This window comes from Zalophus californianus, chromosome 5 (assembly GCF_009762305.2).
Source record: "Zalophus californianus isolate mZalCal1 chromosome 5, mZalCal1.pri.v2, whole genome shotgun sequence".
NCBI classification, from domain to species: Eukaryota; Metazoa; Chordata; class Mammalia; order Carnivora; family Otariidae; genus Zalophus; species Zalophus californianus.
The window spans coordinates 65,433,895-65,455,113 of NC_045599.1; the positions used below are offsets into that span (position 1 = coordinate 65,433,895).

The 21,219-nt window shown below is 39.0% G+C and overlaps 1 long non-coding RNA gene across 1 annotated transcript in view; it reads left to right on the top strand.

Annotated features, from left to right (window-relative positions):
• Positions 1–4,304: 4,304 nt before the first annotated feature.
• The window catches only part of LOC113928376, a 162,039-nt gene continuing 145,124 nt past the window's right edge, over positions 4,305–21,219 (top strand). Inside the window, exon 1 of the long non-coding RNA XR_003521893.1 lies at positions 4,305–4,526. This is a non-coding gene — a long non-coding RNA (uncharacterized LOC113928376). The remainder of the gene's footprint in view (positions 4,527–21,219) is intronic.

The following is a 21,219-nucleotide window of genomic DNA, read 5'->3' on the forward strand; positions in this document are numbered from 1 at the left end:
AGATACCTACAAGATACCAGAGGTCTTGTCATTGTCAAGTTAAGGTTGTTCCCCCCCCCCCCCCCCCCCCCCCCCCCCCCCCCCCCCGCCCCGGCACAGTATTAACATTAAGATAGTTGGGAGATCCCTGGAAGAATGTCACACATATATCACCCAGGAGTGGAGGGTGGGGGTAGGCTGCAGGGTGTCAGCTTATGCTTTGTCTTCAGCTTGCCTTCTGCTCCCTCATCAAGATGACACTCATTTTGCAAGAGAATATGAACAACTATAAATGACAAAAACTCAGAAATGGACATTGTTAACAATCTGAGAGTTCATTATGATGCAATTGACAAGGAAATTCAGTTATTACTGTGACACAGAACACTTCAATAATCAGAATATGGAGTGACGACCTTATACCAGAACATAACATACCAGATAAACAAACCTAGTTAGCCAAAGAGACTTTGTTTACAATTTAAATCTTGGGAAAGTTTGCAGGTGGGAACCCCCACAATAAAGTCTGTCAGTGTTTGGGAAAAAAATCAATCAATCTTGGGAAAGTTTGTTAAAACCTTAGAAAGCTTTAAAACACAAGCCTGAATAGGATTATAGGTCATTAAAGACCTGATAAAGACAAAACATAGAAACTGGTTTTCCTGGGTAGACAAAGAAAAGAGAAAACAACTTTGTTTACATTTTCTTATCAAAAGCAGACCAACAATTTTCAAGAAAACTTGTCTTTTTAACAGAGAGAAAGCAGAATTTCAATCTTACACCAGTGTACTTTTAAAATCCATTCCTTTCAATCCGAGTCTATCCTGACCACACATGAAATTCCTTTCCAAAGATTTCCCTTCACAAACCTACAATTTTCTTCTGCATTCAGATTTCATCCCAAGCCATTTCTCTCCAAACCACCAGTGTCATTTTAGGACAAAATTCTTTTACCTTCAACAAAAATGTATTTCCATTCCTTAAATCTTTCTTACACATCCAGAGTTGCTTCCCTTATTTCCATCAGTCTTAGTTATATTTAGAAGAATTTTAACTCATAGAAACTATGTAGTAATTGTAAACGATTACACCAGAACTGACGGCAAATTTAATGACTCAATTAAACACAAAGCATGTTTTCCAACAGACCCACCCAAATAGCCTTAGTTTCTTTGTAAACCTACACCCAGTTACCAATGCTTTAGTATTTTTTTCTCTTGGAAAAGACTTAGATGTCCAATGAATTCAATCCAACTTACCATCCAAGCAAAACCTTAAGGTTTCAGGTTACCAAACACAAAAAAACTATCTTAATTACCTATGAAAACTCTGAGACAGACAAAATTAACGATCATCTTAAGTCATCTTTTGTTGACAAATTGCAACAGAGATAACAGGAGCTTATCTGACCTTCAGTAATAGTTGGTAGAATAAAAGTTTCAATTAGTTTAAATACCAAATTATGTTCCACCTGGGTCCACTTAAAAGTCAATCCATTTGTCCCATTACTGTTTCCTAGTTTTGTCTGTTGTGGGGGGAGGTCACAGAGAGGACAGGACTGCAGAGGAACCGGGAAGAGGACCGGGAACAGGAGCAAGAATAATGCGAGATCTAAGTACAAGGCAGTCAAGAATACGAGGAAGGGAAACCTTTGAGATGAGAGAAGGCTTTATGGAGAAGAAGGCGTCTGAGTTCAGTCTTGCAATCTCGAAGGCTAAGATGAAGAAAGAATTCTGAGGAAAGGCCCCAGAAGTTTAAAAAAATCCAAACAAAACAAAAACAAACAAATAAAAACCGGCTACATACTATATGATTCCCATGATACAACATTTTGGAAAAAGCAAAACTGTGAAGATGCTAAAAAGATCAGTAGTTGCCTGGGGCTGGGAAGAGGAAGGAATGAATCTGCAGAGCAAGCACAGAGGATTTTTAGGGCAGTGAAGATACTCTGTATGATATTATAATGGTACAAGTCATTGTATATTTGTCCAAACCCATAGAATGTACAATACCAACAGTGAACCTTAATATAAACTATGGACTTTGGATGATTATGGTGTGTCAAGGTAGGTTCATCAACTGTTAACAAGTGTACTACTCTGGTGGGGGATGTTGATAATAGGGAAGCAATGTGTGTACGGAAGCAGAGAGTATGTGGGAAATCTCTGTCTTCTGTTCAATATTGCTATGAACTTGAAACTACTCTAAAAAAATAAAGTCTGTTAGAGGGAAAAAAAAAAACAAAGTCAATCAATTTGTTCCCTTGTCAGTTTTTACCTGGGGCACCAGTGGGGAAATCTGAAGTGTGTGCTCTATGCAGGCTGCAACCCAAGTTGGTGCCAAGACTGGAGCAAGAGGGGCAGGCAGAAGAAGTTAAGTGCTGCTGAGTAAGGGACAGCCAGGCTAGGTAGGGAGAGACAGGTAGGGGGCCAAGCCATCAGGCTCACAGAAATCCCAGAAAATGCTAAGGCATTAGGAAATCAGAGATAAAGGAACAGAACAGACCACCTCTTTTGTGGTCTGTTTACATCAGAGAAGAGATGTAATCATGGTGCTATCAGTGGTGACATAAAGAAGATTTAAGTTCCCTGGTCAGTGTTCTATAAAAGACCAACCATAAAAGCCCTCAGTGACAACCCCTTCAGGACCCCTCTCACTCTAGAGAGCTTTCTTTCTTTCCTTTCTGTTCTCTCCTTCACTTAATAAACTTTCACTTCACTTCTCCCTTTTGTGTCCACAAGATTAATTCTTCATCTCTGTGAGACAAGAACCCTGCAACCTTGCAACACTGCCAGAAGACAGAGAAAAAGGACTCCCGGTTCTAATGCTCGGTTCGCCGGCTCAGACAGATGAGCAGACACCACATTTTTTTCACCAACAAGAGGGAATAAGGGGTGCCTGGGTGGCTCAGTCGTTAGGCATCTGCCTTTGGCTCTGGTCATGATCCCAGAGTCCTGGGATCGAGTCCCGCACTGGGCTCCCTGATCGGCGGGAGGCCTGCTTCTCCCTCTCCCACTCGCCCTGCTTGTGTTCCCTCTCTGGCTGTGTCTCTTGTCAAATAAATAAAATCTTAAAAAAAAAGGCGGGGGGGAATAAGCGGTCCACATCAGGCAGAGAAGACCGGGAACTTTGCCAAAACAAAGGGAGTATCTTCAGCTACTTGGGAATATTTCTTAAAGTCCCCATCCAGAGGTTAACTACAGTTGGTTCCAATGATCATAGCTATTAACCTGGGAAATGAGTGGGAAGCCCCCACATATTAGGAGGAAGAACAGTGAGAGAGTCAGCGTCCAGTATGTTGGGAGGCAGCTGGTTATTACCGGCCAAACACATTCTGAAAGAGGGTCTTTTGTCAGGGTCCTGATTTAGGGTCATGAAATCAAGCAAGCCAGTATGGGGCTTCTGACCATTTGGAGAAGTTCTAGCAAAGGAGGTCAAGCTGGAAAACAGTATTATAAGAGAGAGTTCCATGGGAGGACCATACCTTTTGATCTGGGAGTTTGTACTGGGGGGGACGGGGAATATCAGGCCTTGGGGGTCAAATCTGTCCCAGCTTTTAAGGACCTAGTCCAAGCATGAGTCTATAAAGAGAGGGGGGTCCCATAGTGGGGAAAAAAACACCTACTGATTCTCAAAGGGGTGTCCTGCCAAAGGGAAGGAAGGTCTGACTCATGGTTGGGATTTCAGTCAGGGCATCCCTCTGACCAAGAAAGTGAATAAGGAAAGGGTTAAGGTATAAGCAGGGCAAGATAGGGGGCCCCTGGCTAGGCTCACAGACTATTCCTGGCAGGCAGAAGCTTTAAGACAGAGTGAACAAGAGAGAAGGAAACAGACCACCCGGCCTTGGGAGTATTTTTCTTTGGCAGCTACAATGTATCATAGAACATGGCAAATCTCAAAAAATTAAGTTCTTAAGGGTGTTATCAATAGTCCTTGCTCAAACCAAGACGGCACAAGAATCTCAAGGCCACAAGTTTCCCAGTCAGTTCTCAATAAAAGACTGCCACTAAAAACCCTCAGTGGTAAGCCTGTCAGTCGGACCCCTCTCACTCCTGAGAGCTTTTTCTGTATCCTTGCTTAATAAAACTCTTACTTGCTTTACTCACTCTCCTTTGTCGTCGAGGTCCACTCTTCGGCTCCATGAGACAAAAACCTTGCTCTCCCGCTTCAAAAGGACAGAACCTTTTCGTGATGGACTTTTCTGGCGACATCTCACCACCAGAGTTGGGGCGGAGGGCATGGACTTCCTGTTGGGGCATTCCCTGGCGAGGGATAGGAGCCCGACACCAGGTTGGCCAGACCACGTCGGAAAAAGGAGCCGAGGACTCACCACTCAGGCGCAGAAACGCATTTGGCGACAGATCAAGGGGGCGGCTGGACCGGGGAACAGATTTAAAGGGGCAGAAGTCAAAAGAAGGGAGGCTGCTGAGAGCCAGGGTCAGGAAAGGGCCTCAACTGCGTCCCTAATGTGTGGGGATTTGCCCAGGCGAGCTGCCAATTGTAACAGACTTTGGGAGCAGGCCTCCGAACCGAATGAGAAAGCAGAGGTAAGTGGTCCTTCGCGCTCACAGGCAGGAACAGTCAGTCCGTTGCCCCGCAGACCTTCAGACCACACCAGGGAGCCGCCCTGGCCGGAGGCCTTCAGTTGTCTGAGGAGTACTAAGGGTTAGACCGCTGAAAAGAGCAGGAGGGAAGGGCCCCTGCGGAGAGCCAAAGGGGAAATCCCTCGCCCTGTTGGGCAAGGGCCGTCTGGCTGGCTCCCCCTGGGGCTTTGGATCCTTATCACCGGAGGCGGTCAGTTCCCCCAGGAGTACTGGGGTCGGTCCACAGAGGAAAAGCCCCGGAGAAATTCCCAGAGACTCCTGGGAGAGTCCGGGACCCAAAGGTTCCTCATGTGGAGTTTCCACAAATGTGTGGGGCCCCCAGATGTGGGGCGACTATGGGGTGGAAGCCAGTGGAAGGGAGGTGAAAGAATTCCCCTGAAACAGAACAAAAGAGATAGTAGTTTATTGAATACACCACCAAGGGAGCTGTGAGCAGGACACTGCCTTTCTGCATCCAGGTAGTGGGTGGGGGGCTTTTTTAGAAGTGGGAAGGTGTGCAGGTATGACCACGTATGGAATTCTCCCTTTTTCGGGAACTGTGCCTAGTTTTAAGTAGCCCATTGGTGAGTTAGGGCCTATGCATATTTTGAGGTGGGCTCCCTAAAGGACCTATCTGTATTCCATTGCTCAAGCCTGTTTGCCTAAAACCGGCCTCTCTCCTCCTGTCTGCAAGTTGTGGGTAGCAGATTGTCCTATTACATAATTCTTCAGTGGATCTAAGAAAAATGGTTGATTTTCAATTTGTTCAGTTTTTTTCCTGTTGTGAGGATGGGAGTGATGACTTCAAACCTCCTTGCGTGTCAGACTGGACACTGGAAGTCCGCAATTTTTTTTTCTTCCAATTTTGTTAGTTAAAAATATTTTTTATGTGTATCATCCACTATACTACAAGAATGAGAGAACAAATGACCAAATCTGTCCTGTTCACTGTTATCTCCAAAGTGCTCACAAGTTTCTGTTAAATAAATTAGCACATGTTACTTTAATCCTGGAGGATTTTTTTTCAGTTTATATTCATTATAATCCTTGGCATTTGATGAGACAAACTAAGTACCAATATAATGATATTATCACTGGACCAATTTGATTCAAGAATCCCTCAAGTTAGTAATTGAAAGAATATGTTAATTTTCAAATATTTTCTCTGAACAAATAGCCAATTGGTAGAAAAACTGCCTGGAGAATATAAGGTCTGTGAATAAAAAAGCCTTGAATAATGTACATCCTCATTTTCTAATAAAATGGGGGACTATTTAAAGTACTAGATGTGACATGAAGGTGACTTGCCATTTGTAGAGACTAGCTTAAAAAAATGGATATACTGTAGGCACCATTTTTTTTAGGTTTACTGACAGCAGCATTTCAAATATTCTCTCACAATCTCACTATATAATCTTCACCTAGCTGAATGAGGGCCAGGCTAACCGATTCGGTATGAAATTTTTGCCCATGGCAGCTACTGAAGGAACTCATCAGGTTCTTCTTCACAATATACTTTTGCTTCATTAATTGTAAACCTCTTTTTGATTCTGCTGCCCATGACAGTCTCTAGAGGATCACTGAAATGACAAGCTTCCTTGATCAGCTCATAAGAATGTTAGAGCTGCTTTTCAAGGAAATTGAAAGCCGTGAATCTATCACTCAAAGAGAAATATGCTAATCTCTATTGTTTTGTATGTCTAAGAAGAGGGAAGGGAGAAACTGAAATATTCTATCATATCATGTCATGTAAAAGGTTTTTTTTTCCTTACTATGTGTGCACTTAAAAACTACAAGAAAACTAGAATAATCTATAACAATCACAGTTCAGAAATACAGATATAAAATGAGTAAACACGTTTTGATGGGACAAAAATCTATCAAATGAGTAGTGCTTACAAAAAGCAAACAAAGAAACAAACCTCACTGTACCCTGTATTTCATTTTACAAAATATTTCTGGAAATGCAAGTCTTTTAGTCTCACTTCCAATATATCTTACAGACACTTCAGAGATAGGTTAAAATTTTCAATTTGAAATATTAATAAATAAAGTTATATCTTAGTGAACACTTCAAAATGTATATGTTATAAAATAACTGAGCCAGCCAAAACTTGTATTCTTGTGTTCCTGAAACCTCAATTCAGTTTAAATAGATGCGAGAAAAGCATTTTTTTCCTACAAAAATGTGGAATTATATTCCGGACTAATATTCATGATTTTAAGTAAACTGGTCATCTTACATACATGAGTCTCTCCCCTCAAAATGTTTTAAACCTCAATATCTGTTCTGTGAAGCACTGTGCTAATTACTGCAATATTTAAAATTCATGTTTCATAAATTTTAACTATGTATTTAAACTGGCTGATCAATTATATTGGAAAACACTCTCAATTAAGAATGAATTGTGCTGGAAAAGTTTTCAAGTCTGATGTTAATTAAGAAATCTGAACAAAATTTCCCTTCAAGGTAATGTTGTAAAAGGTATGTAGGCTCAGGGTGCCTGGGTGGCTCAGTTGGTTGAGCGACTGCCTTCGGCTCAGGTCATGATCCTGGAGTCCCAGCATCGAGTCCCGCATCGGGCTCCCTGCTCGGCGGAGAGCCTGCTTCTCCCTCTCCCTCTGCCTGCCTCTCTGCCTACTTGTACTCTCTCTTTGTCAAATAAATAAATAAAATCTTAAAAAAAAATTTTGTTAAAAAAAAAGAAAAAAAAGGTATGTAGGCTCAGAAATCAACTAATACAGTCCACATGTTTCGGTTTTAAATATGACATCTGAATATTATTGTCATAGCATCTCTTTTTCAGAGAAATACTCTGTAATTATCAATGTCTAAAAGATCTCCTTTAAAGTAGTGGGAATAGGATATCTTCATGCCTGTTCTTCATACTTAGGAGATCAGGGAGAAGGTTCCAAAAACTACAGCTGAGAGAGCAGGGCTTTCCAGGACAGATTCTGAGAAATAGTAAGTAAGGCTCACTCAGTATAAAGATTCTAAATGGATAGTAAAAGGAGTGTTTCGGTGGGAAAAGAGGACTTAAGCCTGAAATGGGGCTGAGTGGAGATAGGGGAAGACTTTAACCTGCTAGAAATAAGAGCAGAAAGGAGAGTCTTACTGAGAGCTGACTATGACAATGATGTGGGAAACAAAGGCAGAAGAAAAATGATTAAATGTCCTTACTACCTACAGCTCATTGACAGGTCCTTGAAACAGGCCGAGTGACATTCCTCTAAGGACTCAACTGTATTGATGTTGACACTTTGCTAAGGGCAAAAGGCAATCCCACCCCATTCCTGCCGTCCGCCCCCAAGGTCCTATAAGCCTACTTTAACATATAAAAATTCTTTTGGAAACTTCCTTTGTCTCTACTCCCCCCACCAAGAAACATGTTGACAATCATCCCCATGCATATGACCCACCAATATACATTGAAAAGGACTCAGGTTTTATGAGACAGTAATAAAAGACCCTTTCCCAACAATAGCTAGGACCCTCAAAGTCCTGGAAACCTTCCTTCCAAATTCCCTGGAGACTTAGGCTATCCCTAACCCCCTCCCAACTTGAAAGTATATAATGGGCCAGTGCAGCTCTTTCTGCCCACGGTTCCTGTCCCCATGCTTTAATAAAACCACCTATTTGCACCAAAGACATCTCAAGAATTCTTTCTTGGCCCTCGGCTTTGAACCCTAGCGTCTTTTCCCTCCATGAACGTATATTTGGTTCCTGCACCTCTCTTAGTTCTTCCAGCTCTGGGTGCCAAGGCAGAAAGAAGGCAGAACTGACAGAAGTTTTAACTTTTACTGGGTCCCTGGTTGTTTCTTTGTTTGTCGCTCATGTATGATTTTCTAGTCAGCATCAAATAAAAATAAGTTTAGGGTAAACAAGAAGAGCTATCACACAAAATCTTTGTTTCTGATGTTCATTTAAATATGAAAAATATCTTTGCTCCAATGATATCAAACAACTACCATAATTTTTTTCTTAATCCACTGATAACTTACGATTTTTTCATACTAATAAACTTAAGTGATTTGTTTTTATTATGCAAATTTAATGAACTACATGCAAGACAAGGAATTTTTTCAGTAAATAGCATGAAGATATATATATATATATATATATATATATATACATGTAAAGTCATAATAATGAAACAGAGACACTGAGATTATGAATGTCAAGGTATTTGTTCATGGCCACATATCAAATCAGGATTTAAGCCAAGAGATTCACATCCAGAGTCCAGGCTATTATTTAATACATTTCATTGACTCTGAGCTCCAATTTCAATCATGCCTTTTTCCCCCCTTTCTTCTCCTTTCCATCTTTCTGCCTGTCTGCCTCTTTCATTCATTCAATATTTACTGAAGATCTACATCTGCCATGTTGTACTACAAAATTTTCAGTGTGCTTCTCTCATCAAAGAGATATAACTGTAATTTTCTGATGTTATAAACAGAGTTTTAGAAAGATAATTCTGGTCAATCAGTAAATCAAGATGTTGGTGGTGGTATACAGTATTTATTTCTGCAATTGTTCTAAAATTTAATGGTTTAAAACAAAATGTATATTTTTTAACAGATCCTTGTGGGTAAGGGATCTGAGAATTCCTTAGATGGAAGGTCTGGCTCACTGCCTTTCAGGAAGTTGCAGTAAAGTTGTCTCCTAAGGGCTCCAGTCATAATTAAACTTGACTGGTGCTAGAGGATCTGTTTTCAAGGCAAGGCAGTGCTTATTGTCGACAAGAGGACTCTGTTGCTCACCTGATTTACTTTTCATAAGGCTGCTTGAATATCCTCACAGCATAGCAGCTGCCTTCACCCAGAGTGAGTAATCTAGGAAAGAACAAAGCCCAGCCTAGCCTCAGAAGTCAAACACTGCCATTTTCACAATAGTGTACTAGTAAGACAGATCATCCTAGTTCTGTGTGGGAGGGAGCTATATAATGGTGTGAATACCAAGAGGCTGGAATAATTGGGAGTCATTGTGCAGGCTGGCTACCAATGATGACTTCAGTTCCTTAAGTGAAATGTTAAATACATATATGTATGTGTATATATATATAAAATAAGTCTAAACTAATGGGTTAGAGAATGTGATAGAATGAAATTAATGGTTACTGTAGAAATATTTCTTTGATGGAAAATTTGAAGGTTATTTTAGTTGGGGAGAATGTCTGTCAAGCCATAATGGAAAGGAAGATTATGAATATGCAAATTTTTTGGTTTGGGCTCCTGGGGAAATCACCCACACACAACAAAACAAACACACAAGCAAACAAAACTCTGCTAATACTTGACATAGGAGGAAAGTATTTTAAGCAAGTGAACAATTATATTTATTCATTTATTTACTCAGTTATTCAACAAATATTTACATATGATATATTATGTTGAGTAAAATTGGGCTAGCCAGCGGAGACATATAATTGAACAAAACAAAACAAAACAAAAAAAAGAATTGAACAAGACAAATACAGTCCTTGTCTTCATGAAGCTCACATAACTCATAAGAAAAGTAGTGATCACATCATCCATGCTTAATATAAATCTACTATTTGAGGAAAAAATCTAGCCATGATTGACTATCTTCTTTCGGGTACAGCCTAATTTGTTTGCTTTCCTTTATAGCAGAACTCTCAAAAATGTTGTCTATATACATGCTTTATTCATTTTCTAACCTGTAACTTTCTCCAGTTCATTTTAGTCAAATTTCGGTCTCCATCTATACCTGACTGAAAATGCTCTGGTCAAGTAACCAATAAGATAGCTTCCTTGTTGGCAAAGCCAATTGTCTTAATCCACCTCTCAGCAACAGGGACACACTTCTGAGAACACTCTTCCTAGCTTCTCTCACACCACACCTTCCTGATGTTTCTTCTACTCACTGGTTGCTTCCTTTCAATCCCTTTTACCTGGTTTTTCCTCCTCAGCTTGACCTTCAAATGGTAAATCACTCAAGGCCTTATAATCTAGTGCTCTTTTTGTCTCTATGTTCCCTCAAATAGCCTCACCCTAGGCTTTCAGTACTACTAATTATTCCTAAAAATATCTTTGGTTAAAATATTTCCCCATGATCTATATTTGTATATGTAATGCCCTACTTGTTTTGTTCACATGAACGTCTAATCATCTTACCTGTCAATGAAATCAAAACAGATGTAGTGATTTTAATCCCTACTTCCATCCAACCTATTTTCCTCTAGTCCTCCCTAATACAGTATATGATACTGTTATGTATTAACTTCAAATGAGTAAGGGACAGGCAGGGCTAGGTAGGGAGAGGTAGATAGGGGGCTATGGGATCAGGCTCACAGAAATCCCAAAAATGTGAAGGTGTGGGGAAACCAGAGATAAGGGAACAAACCAGACCACCCTGCCCTAGGCATGTGGGGTGAGTGTCTTTTTTTTATGATAATCACGTGTGACCAACAAGGAATAACCAGACCCTAAAAAGGAAGTAAGCCATTGAAGGTGTTATCACTAGTCCTTGCTCAATGGTGATATAGAGAAGTTAGATTTAAATTCCCTGGTTAGCTTTCTATAAAAGACCAATCCTAAAGGCCCTCATTGGCAACGCTGTCAGTACCCCTCTCACTCCTGAGAGCTTTTTTTCCCCTGTATCCTTGCTTTATAAATTTCTATCGCTTTACTTACTCTCCCTTTTCCACGAGATTCATTCTTTGACTCCATGAAACAAGAGCCTAGCTCTCCTGCCTCACAAAGATTATACTCATATAATTGTTGACACCATTCACAAGCCAATCTGATATATCAGAAAGTTTAATCAAAAATTCAAGAAAATATCCTAAACCTAACATTTCTCTCCATATCCCTCCTAACACCTTAATCGAGCTGTATAACTAAATAACCACCCACTGATTTCTGTTTCGCTCTTACTCTCTTACCTAACAATATCACTTACCATCTAAAAACACTCCCATGGCTTCCAACCATTGTTCAAAACATATTCAAACTCATTACCAGGATCTACAGGTTCTGTATGATTTAACACCTGCCTGCCTCTCTAATCTCATCTCTTATCTATCTCCTCTTATTGTTTTGGATCATGAACACAAAACTCTCCCCTGTCCTTTTACCATGTCAAACTTTATTCAAGTTTAGATCCATTGTACTTCTCTCCCAGATATGTGCATGGGGTGATTCATGGTAATTCTGATTTTATATCAAATGTACCCTTTCCAGAAAGGGCCTCCCTCAATCAATGCATCTAAAATATGTATTTGTTTTTCCTATTCGCTTTCAATCATGAATCGTGTTTATTTTCTTCATAACACTTATCGCTATAGAAACACGTGTTTTTCACTGTTATTTACTTGATTATTTTCTGCATAATCTGGACCACCGTGTATGCTCCATGAGGGCACTGCTCTTTCTGGTTTCTTTACAACAATTAGCTGTATCTAGCACATTGCAGAAGCTCAGTGAATGTGTATTGAATGACTGAAATGTTATTTTGTAAGTCTCTTCTTCAACATTATTATAACATTTTTAGAATCGAAGCTAGATCTTTTGCCTTTTGTATCTCATTTTTCAAGAAGTGCAGCACCAAGCATTTTAGACACTTAAGAATAGTAATGAAATAGATTTTAACATTAGTCTAATAGATTAGTTGCTTTTAAGAATTAAGTTAAAACATCACATACTAAATAATCAATGATTTGCATTTCATCAGTAAGACATAATATAAAATTTCCATAACTCAATAGAAAACATCATTAATGACTAGATTCTCAGCTTTGGAATCTGAAAGCCCTGTATTTTAAAAATAATTCTCATTTTCTTTGACGGTATAACTTTAAAGTTTCCTTAGTATTTCTAATATCCAGTGTACTTAGCTATAAAGTGGAAATAATTATAATTGCAGTTGTCTAGCTCATAAGTTTCTACTATATATTAAAAGATATAATGCATATAAAGCACATGGCAACATAGCTAACAATGTATTCAGAAAATAAATGTTATCATTATTACTAATATTTTGAAGCCTCTAAAATTTAATGTTTCAATGATCCATGATGTAGGAAAACTTCTCCTTTATTTGTCATTGTTAACTAGTTGATGTATAGTATGTTGCAAATAAGGTAGAAGTCCTTTAGGGAAAATGCAGAAAAAAATGCAGTAGCCTGTAGTATTTCCATGTTTCCTTCTTTCCCCTGCTTCTGTCCTCCCTCCTTTCCTTCCTTCCTTCACCCTTCTTTTCCTTCCTTCCTCCCCTCCTTCCTTCCTCCTTCCTTCCTTCCTTTCTTTTTAATGGGAGTTCCATTGGTTTTGATGCCCCAGATATATGTTACAATACAATAGAGTTTTTAGCAATAACCAAAGGATTAGGACAGAATTTCTAAAGTTAAATGTGCTTGAGTTTCACCAACTAAATTTACTGTGTCAGCTTTTACAAGAACTCTTGGATGAAACTGGTACATGAGCACCTAAAGGCAACGTCCTTAACAAAAATAGAAGACACAGAAGAAGAATTGCCTGCTATTCATCAGAATGATTTTCAGTGATAGAAGGACAAATGATTCATGCTCACTGTAATGAATAAATTCCAAGTCCCTAAACCTCAGAGCTCTCATTTGTAAAATGAGAAGAAACATAGTCCCTACCTTATAGAGCTATTTTTAAGATTATAAAGTATAATCAAACTAAACTATTTAGCACAGTACTACATAGGTTAATCATTAAATGTTATGTATTTTCATTATTGTTAATAATAGTTTAACAGTTAAGCATTTAACATTATACTTGTTCTTTTGATTACAAACTTCAAAGAAGGCTGATTTTATAGCCTTTGATGGTATATTAAATTATGTAACATATAAGTTACAAAACTGATGTGGGGACAAAAGCACAATAAATAAATTATAGCTAAATATAATATGCAATTGATAACATATTTTTCCTCAAAAATAAAACCCTACAGTAGAATTTTATTATGATTCTGTGCATCAGGTAAAAACACTACTGGAGTTTTGGTTAATTCTTCACTTTACCGTGTAGATAATTTTCCCTTTCCCTTGAAAAGAACTGGAAAAAGTCGATCAATTTGCAAATATATTTCAAGCACTCTCAAGATGTATAAAATAAAAGATGGAGTATTCCAGGCAATGATAATGAATGGCATGAGTCAAGATTCATAAGCAGAAAAGCATATAGTACTTTCAGACACATAGAAGAGAAGAAAGACCCAGACAGAGGAAACTGGCGGAAATTTATACAAGGTGTTGTGTGTTGAGCTAAGGATTATGAACTTTGTGTCTTATGTTAAAAGTAGGAACAAATCTGGGTTCAGAAAACTGTCCTCTAGAATTGGCCGTATGTTGACTTTAGTTATGGAAAGAAGTTTCAAAACACTTAAGAGGAAAGAGAAATTATTCTACAGTGAAAATAGATACTAAAAACATTTTGATAAGAAAGCAAAAAATATAGCACAGAACAACTTTTCTTTAACAGTGTCCTTCAACATAGTATGAAAAAGGATTTAGACTTCCATACAGCAATATTAAGTCTAAGATAATTCATCATAACCTCAGAAAATGAAAATTTGAGAAAAATTGAATTTATGACCAAACCACCATTTCTGGGCCATTTCTCTCTTCCTTTTTTCATTTGGTAAGATAATCTCCCAGGTTTTAAGTAAAAATCGATAGTCTAAATTATCTCTGAGAAATAGCTTATATATATATATGTGTTTGGAATGGGGGAAAATGAAAGAATATAACAGAGAGATGGAGAGATGTATTGACATATGGATGATAGATAAACATAATAAATAGATGCTACAAAAATATTTATATATATATTTCATATATATACATAAATATACATGTTTTATGTATAACTGGGGTGATCACTTTTGTGTAACAAAGTCCCAGATAACTTTCAGATTAAAACTATTCTAGTACACATATGCTAGATTCTCCAAAAAAAAAAAAAAAGTATTTTTCTTAGGATATCTCTGAAATTTTTAAGAACCAGAGGGCTAAAAAAGACCAACACTGTTCCTATATAATTCATAGCAAAAGAAGTATAAAATTAATATAAGTATATTAGATTATTTTAGAGCTAACTGGTACATTATTTTCATTAACTGATGTTGACACACTGAAATTAAAAATCATTTACATAAAAATGTATGTTGATATTCTAATTTCCAAAGGCTCAAGTCTCCACCAATGTGATTTCCATGTATCAGCCCCCTCCAGGTGCCTACTATATTGTGTCATGTATGCAACAGGAATGCATCCATTATGTTTCCATGTTATCTGTTAATCACACCACTTGCTGCTCTTCTAGAATCAACAGCCCTGAAGAAACTGGCTTTCTATTGACTTAGTTAATTTTCTGATTATTTATTTCCTGTAACAAACTACCCAAAATTTAGTTGCTTTATAAAACAAAGTTTTGTTATTATAATCTGATTTGTGGAACACCTTAGAGCTTAGTTTGCCAATTTCTTTTTTCTGTGAGGTGTTCACTGAGGTCACTCTGTGGTATGAAGCTTGGTGTCTGGACTTCTCTAGAGAATATAAGACCATTTCACTCTTGTGCCTGGCATCCTGGTAGGAAAATGCAAAGGCTAGCATCAGACCCTTCTCCTTCTCCATGTAAGCCAGAGTCTCCCCACATAGTTTCTCCAGCAGGGTAATAAGACTAATATGGTGATTCAAGGCTTCAAGGAACAAACATCAAAGCTTCTAGTATTTTCTAGGGCCTGAATAGGCATAACATCATTTTCATCCCATTCTTTGGTCAAAATAGTTATAGGCCAGATCAACTGCAAGGTTGGAGAAAATAGTCACCACTCTTGATGGGTGGAGTGTCAAAGAATTGGCATCCATTTTTAATAGACCACAGGTACCTACAGCTATGATAATTCATTCCAGTAGCATTCCTATGGCCTTACAAGCCCATACTTAGAAAAGCACACATTCACATATGTCCTCAAAATGAAAAACTAATATAGAAAAATACAACATTTAAAATATATGCTTGAGTAGAAGTATTTCTTTCAGCAAAGTATAATGTGCAGACATGCAAATCTTCTGCTGGCAATATCTCTCCTGTTAGTTGATAGCATACAATACAGTTCATTGCTTCAGAACCATAATAAACAACCACATGAATACAAAAAGCTTCAATTCAGAAAAGTGTGTGTATATGCCTAAAGGGTCAACCCAAATATTTTTAGTTTGTTTATGTTTCTCCCCAAATTAAATAATATTTTTCTTTTTCTTTTTTTTAATTTTTTAAATTTTATTATGGTATGTTAGTCAACATACAATACATCATTAGTTTTTTATGTGGTGATCCACGATCCATTGTTTTCGTATAACACCCAGTGCTCCATGCAGTACGGGCCCTCCTTAATACCCATCACCGGGCTAACCCATCCCCCCTCCCCCTCCCCTCTAAAACCCTGTTTGTTTCTCAGAGTCCATAGTCTCTCATGGTTCATCCCTCCCTCCGATTCCCCCCCGTTTTTTTTTCCTTCCTTCTCCTAATGTCCTCCATGCTATTCCGTATGTTCCACAAATAAGTGAAACCCTATGATAATTGACTTTCTCTGCTTGACTTATTTCACTTAGCATTATCTCCTCCAGTCCCATCCATGTTCATGTAAAAGTTGGGTATTCAGCCTTTTGATGGCTGAGTAATATTCCATTGTATATATGGACCACATCTTCTTTTTCCATTCATCTGTTGAAGGGCATCTTGGCTCGTTCCACAGTTTGGCTATTGCAGACATTGCTGCTATGAACATTGGGGTGCATATGGCCCTTCTTTTCACTACATCTGTGTCTTTGGGGTAAATACCCAGGAGTGCAATTGCTGGATCATAGGGTAGCTCTATTATTAACTTTTTGAGGCACCTCCATACTGTCTTCTGAAATGGCTGCACCAACTTGCATTCCGAACAGTTTAAGAGGGTTCCCCTTTCTCCACAACCTCTCCAACATTTGTTGTTTCTTGCCTTGTCAATTTTTGCCATTCTAACTGGTGTAAGGTGGTCTCTCAATGTGGTTTTGATTTGAATTTCCCTGAAGGCTAATGATGATGAACATGTTTTCATGTGTCTGTTAGCCATTTGTGTGTCTTCTTCAGAGAAGTGTCTTTTCATGTCTTCTGCCCATTTTTTGACTTATTTGTTTTTTGCGTGTTGAGTTTGAGAAGTTCTTTATAGATCTTGGATACCAGCCCTTTATCTGTAGTGTCACTTGCAAATATCTTCTCCCATCCTGTGGGATGCCTCTTTGTTTTGTTGACTGTTTCCCTTGCTGTGTGGAAGCTTTTTATCTTGATGAAGTCCCAAAAGTTCATTTTTGCTTTTGTTTCACTAGCTTTTGCAGATGTATCTTGAAAGAAGTTGCTGTGGCCAATGTCAAAGAGGTTACTGCCTATGTTCTCCTCTAGGATTTTGTTGGATTCCTGTCTCACATTGAGGTCTTTCATCCATTTTGAGTTTATCTTTGTGTAGGGGGTTAGAGAATGGTCAAGTTTGATTCTTCTGCATGTGGCTGTCCAATTTTCCCAGCACCATTTTTTGAAGAGACTGTCTTTTTTCCATTGCATGTTTTTTCCTGCTTTGTCAAAGATTATTTGACCATAGTGTTGAGGGTCCATATCTGGGTTCTCTATTCTGTTCCATTGGTCTATATGTCTGTTTTTGTGCCAGTGCCATGCTGTCTTGGTGATCACAGCTTTGTACTACAGCTTGAAATCGGACAATGTAATGCCCCCAGCTTTGTTATTCTTTTTCAACATTTCCTTGGCAATTCAGGGTCTTTTCTAATTCCATACAAATTTTAGGATTGTTCGTTCCAGCACTTTGAAAAATGTCATTGGAATTTTGATTGGGATGGCACTGAAGGTATAGATTGCTGTGGGTAGCGTAGACATTTTAACAATGTTTATTCTTCCGATCCAATAGCATGGAATATTTTTCCATCTTTTTGTGTCTTCTTCAATTTCTTTCATGAGTATTCTGTAGTTCCTAGTGTATAGATCCTTTACCTCTTTGGTTAGGTTTATTCCAAGGTATTTTATGGGTTTGGTGCTATTGTAAATGGAATCGTTTCTCTAATTTCTCTTTCTACACTTGCATTGTTAGTGTATAAGAAAGCAACCGTTTTCTGTGCATTATGTATGCTGCTACATTACTGAATTGCTGTATGAGTTCTAGTAATTTGGGGTTGGAGTCTTTTGGGTTTTCCACATAAAGTATCATGTTGTCTGCAAAAAGAGTTTGACTTCTTCTTTGCCAATCTTTTTGTTGTCTGATTGCTGTTGCTAGGACTTCTAGTACTGTGTTGAACAATAGTGGTGAGAGTGGGTATCCTTGACATATTCCTGATCTTAAGGGAAAGGCTCTCAGCTTTTCCCCATTGAGGATGATATTCGCTGTGGGTTTTTCATAGATGGATTTTATGAACTTCAGGAATGTTGCCTCTATCCCTCTAGTCTGAAGAGTTTTAATCAGGAAAGGATGTTATATTTTGTCAAATGTTTTTTCTGCTTCAATTGAGTGGACCATATGGTTCTTCTCCCTCTTATTAATGTGTTCTATCACATTGATTGATTTGCGAATGTTGTACCACCCTTGCATCCTGGGGATAAATCCCACTTGGTAGTGGTGGATGATCCTTTTAATGTATTGTTGCATCTTATTAGCTAGGATTTTGTTGAGGATTTTGGAATCCACATTCATCAGGGATATTGGCCTGAAATTCTTCTTTTTGATGGGGTCTTTGCCTGGTTTGGAGATTAAGGTAATGTTGGCCTCATAGAATGAGTTTGGAAGTTTTCCTTCTGTTTCTATTTTTTGAAACAGCTTCAGTAGAATAGGTATTATTTTTTCTTTGAATGTTTGGTAGAATTCCCCAGGGAATCCATCAGGCCCTGGACTCTTATTTTTTGGGAGGTTTTTGATCACTGCTTCAATCTCATTACTGGTTATTAGCCTATTCAGGTTGTCAATTTCTTCCTGTTTCGTCTTGGCAGCTTATAGGTTTCCAGGAAGCCTGGCCAGTGGTTTATCAATCTTATTAATTCTTTCAAGGAACCAACTTCTAGTTTCGTTGATCTGATCTACTCTGTTTTTGGTTTCTGATTCATTGATCTCTGCTCTAATCTTAATTATTTCTCTTCTGATATGTGGCTTAGGCATCGTTTGTTGCTTTTTCTCTAGTTCTTTAAGGTGTAGAGTTAGTTGGTGAATTGGGGATTTTCTGTTTTTTTGAGCAAGGCTCGGATGGCTATGTATTTCCCCCTTAGGACCGCCTTTGCAGTATCCCATAGGTTTTGGACCGATGTGTTTTCGTTCTCATCGATTTCCATGAATTATTTAAGTTCTTTTTTGATTTCCTGGTTGACCCAAACATTCTTGAGCAGAGTGGTCTTTAGTTTCCAAGTGTTTGAATTTCTGCCAAATTTTTTCTTGTGATTGAGTTCCAGTTTTAAAGCATTATGGTCTGAGAATATGCAGGGAATAATCTCAATCTTTTGGTGTCAGTTGAGACCTGATTTGTGACCCAGTATGCGGTCTATTCTGGAGAAAGTTCCATGTGCACTCGAGAAGAATGAGTATTCTGTTGTTTTAGGGTAGAATGTTCTGTATATATCTATGAGGTCCATCTGGTCCAGTGTATCATTCAAAGCTCTTGTTTCCTTGTTGATTTTCTGCTTAGATGATCTGTCCATTGCTGAGAGTGGAGTATTGAGGTCTCCTACAATTAACGTATTGTTATCAATATGACTCTTTATTTTGGTTAACAGTTGGCTTATGTAGATGGCTGCTCCCATCTTGGGGACGTAGATATTTACAAGTGTTAGATCGTCTTGTTGGATAGACCCTTTAAGAATGATATAGTGTCCTTCTATGTCTCTAACTACAGACTTTAGTTTAAAAACTAATTTTTCTGATATACGAATTGTGACCCCAGCCTTCTTTTGAGGTCCGCTGGCATGGAAGATGGATCTCCATCCCTTCACTTTCAGTCTGGATATATCTTTAGGTTCAGAATGAGTCTCTGGTTGACAGCATATGGATGGGTCCTGTCTTTTTATCCAATCTGTAACCCTGTGCCGTTTTATGGGAGCATTTAGGCCATTCACGTTGAGAGTGATTATTGAAAGATATTAATCAATTGTCATCATTTTGCCTGTGAAGATGTTGCTTTTATAGATTGTCCCTGTAAATTTCTGTTGTGTATCACTCTTGGGGTCTTTCTCCTTTTATAGAACTCCCCTTAATATTTCTTGCAAGACCGGCTTAGTGGTCACATATTCTTTCAGTTTCTGCTGGTCTTGGAAGCTCTGCATCTCTCCATCCATTTTAAATGACAGCCTTGCCGGATAAAGTATTCTTGGCCGCATGTCCTTCTCATTTAGTACCCTGAATATGTCTTGCCAAGCCTTTCTGACTTGCCAGGTCTCTGTGGATAGGTCTGACGTTATTCTGATATTCCTCCCTCTGTACCTAAGGAATCTCTTCCCCCTGACTGCCCTTAAGATGGTTTCCTTTGTTCTAAGATTTGCAAGTTTTACTATTACATGCCAGGGTGTTGGCCTGTTTTCCTTGATCTTGGGAGGAGTCCTCTCTGCCTCTAGGACATGAATTTTTGTTTCATTCCCCAGATTATGGAAGTTCTCAGCTACAATTTGCTCAAATATATCTTCTAGTCCTCTCCCTCTCTCCACTCCCTCCGAGATTCCAATAATTCTGACATTGGGAATACTTCATGGTGTCACTTATTTCTCTGATTCTATTTTCATGGATTCTGAGTTGTTCCCGCCCCCCCCCCCCCCCCCCGGCCTCCTCTTTTCCCTTTTTATCTATTATTTGGTCTTCTAGGTCACTAATTCATTCTTCTGCCTCGCTTACCCTAGCTGTTAGATTATCTAGATTAGATTGGATCTCACTGATAGCATTTTTAAGTTCTGCCAATTCAGCTTTCATTTCTGCCCTTAGAGACTCTGTGTTGCCATTAATTGATTTCTCCATTCTAGCTGTTGTCTTCACAATTGCTAGCCTGAATTCCATCTCCGACATCCTGGTTACATCTGCATCCATTTGTAAATCTGTGGCATAAGTCATAGTCTTTGAGTCTTTCTTATTTTGGGGGTTCCTCCTCCTAGTCATTCTGTTGATGGGTGGTTGAGGGAATGTATTGAGTCCAAATTATTGACCAGAACCCAAGCAAGATGTACCTGTTTTCTAGGGACCTTGGGGTTGCTGCCCTCTTATTCTCCCAGCCTGTCTTCTGGTGGGGGGGCCTGCTGTGCAGTTACTCAGGCAACCACGTTTGGGCAGAGTTGCCTTGCCCCCCTGTGGCGGGGGATGGGCTCAGTGAAAACCGGTTTTGGGGGGCTTTTGTTCTCTGGCGGCTTTCCCTGGTGGCTTTCCGTGTCTCTTCCGAGAGTCAGAGCAGAAGAGACCATTTCCAACCCTCTGCCTCAGAGCAGAGAGGTCGCAGTCTGTTCTTCAGTGAGCTCTCCACACCACACTGTCTCCATTTCTGTCTGTGCTGCTGTAAAGTGCATTGTCCTGTGTTGTGCACCCCTACGCAGCACTCACAGTCCTGCCTCTAGGTTAGGGCACGTCTCTGCCCTTTGTGCTTCTAAAACCTCCAGCCAC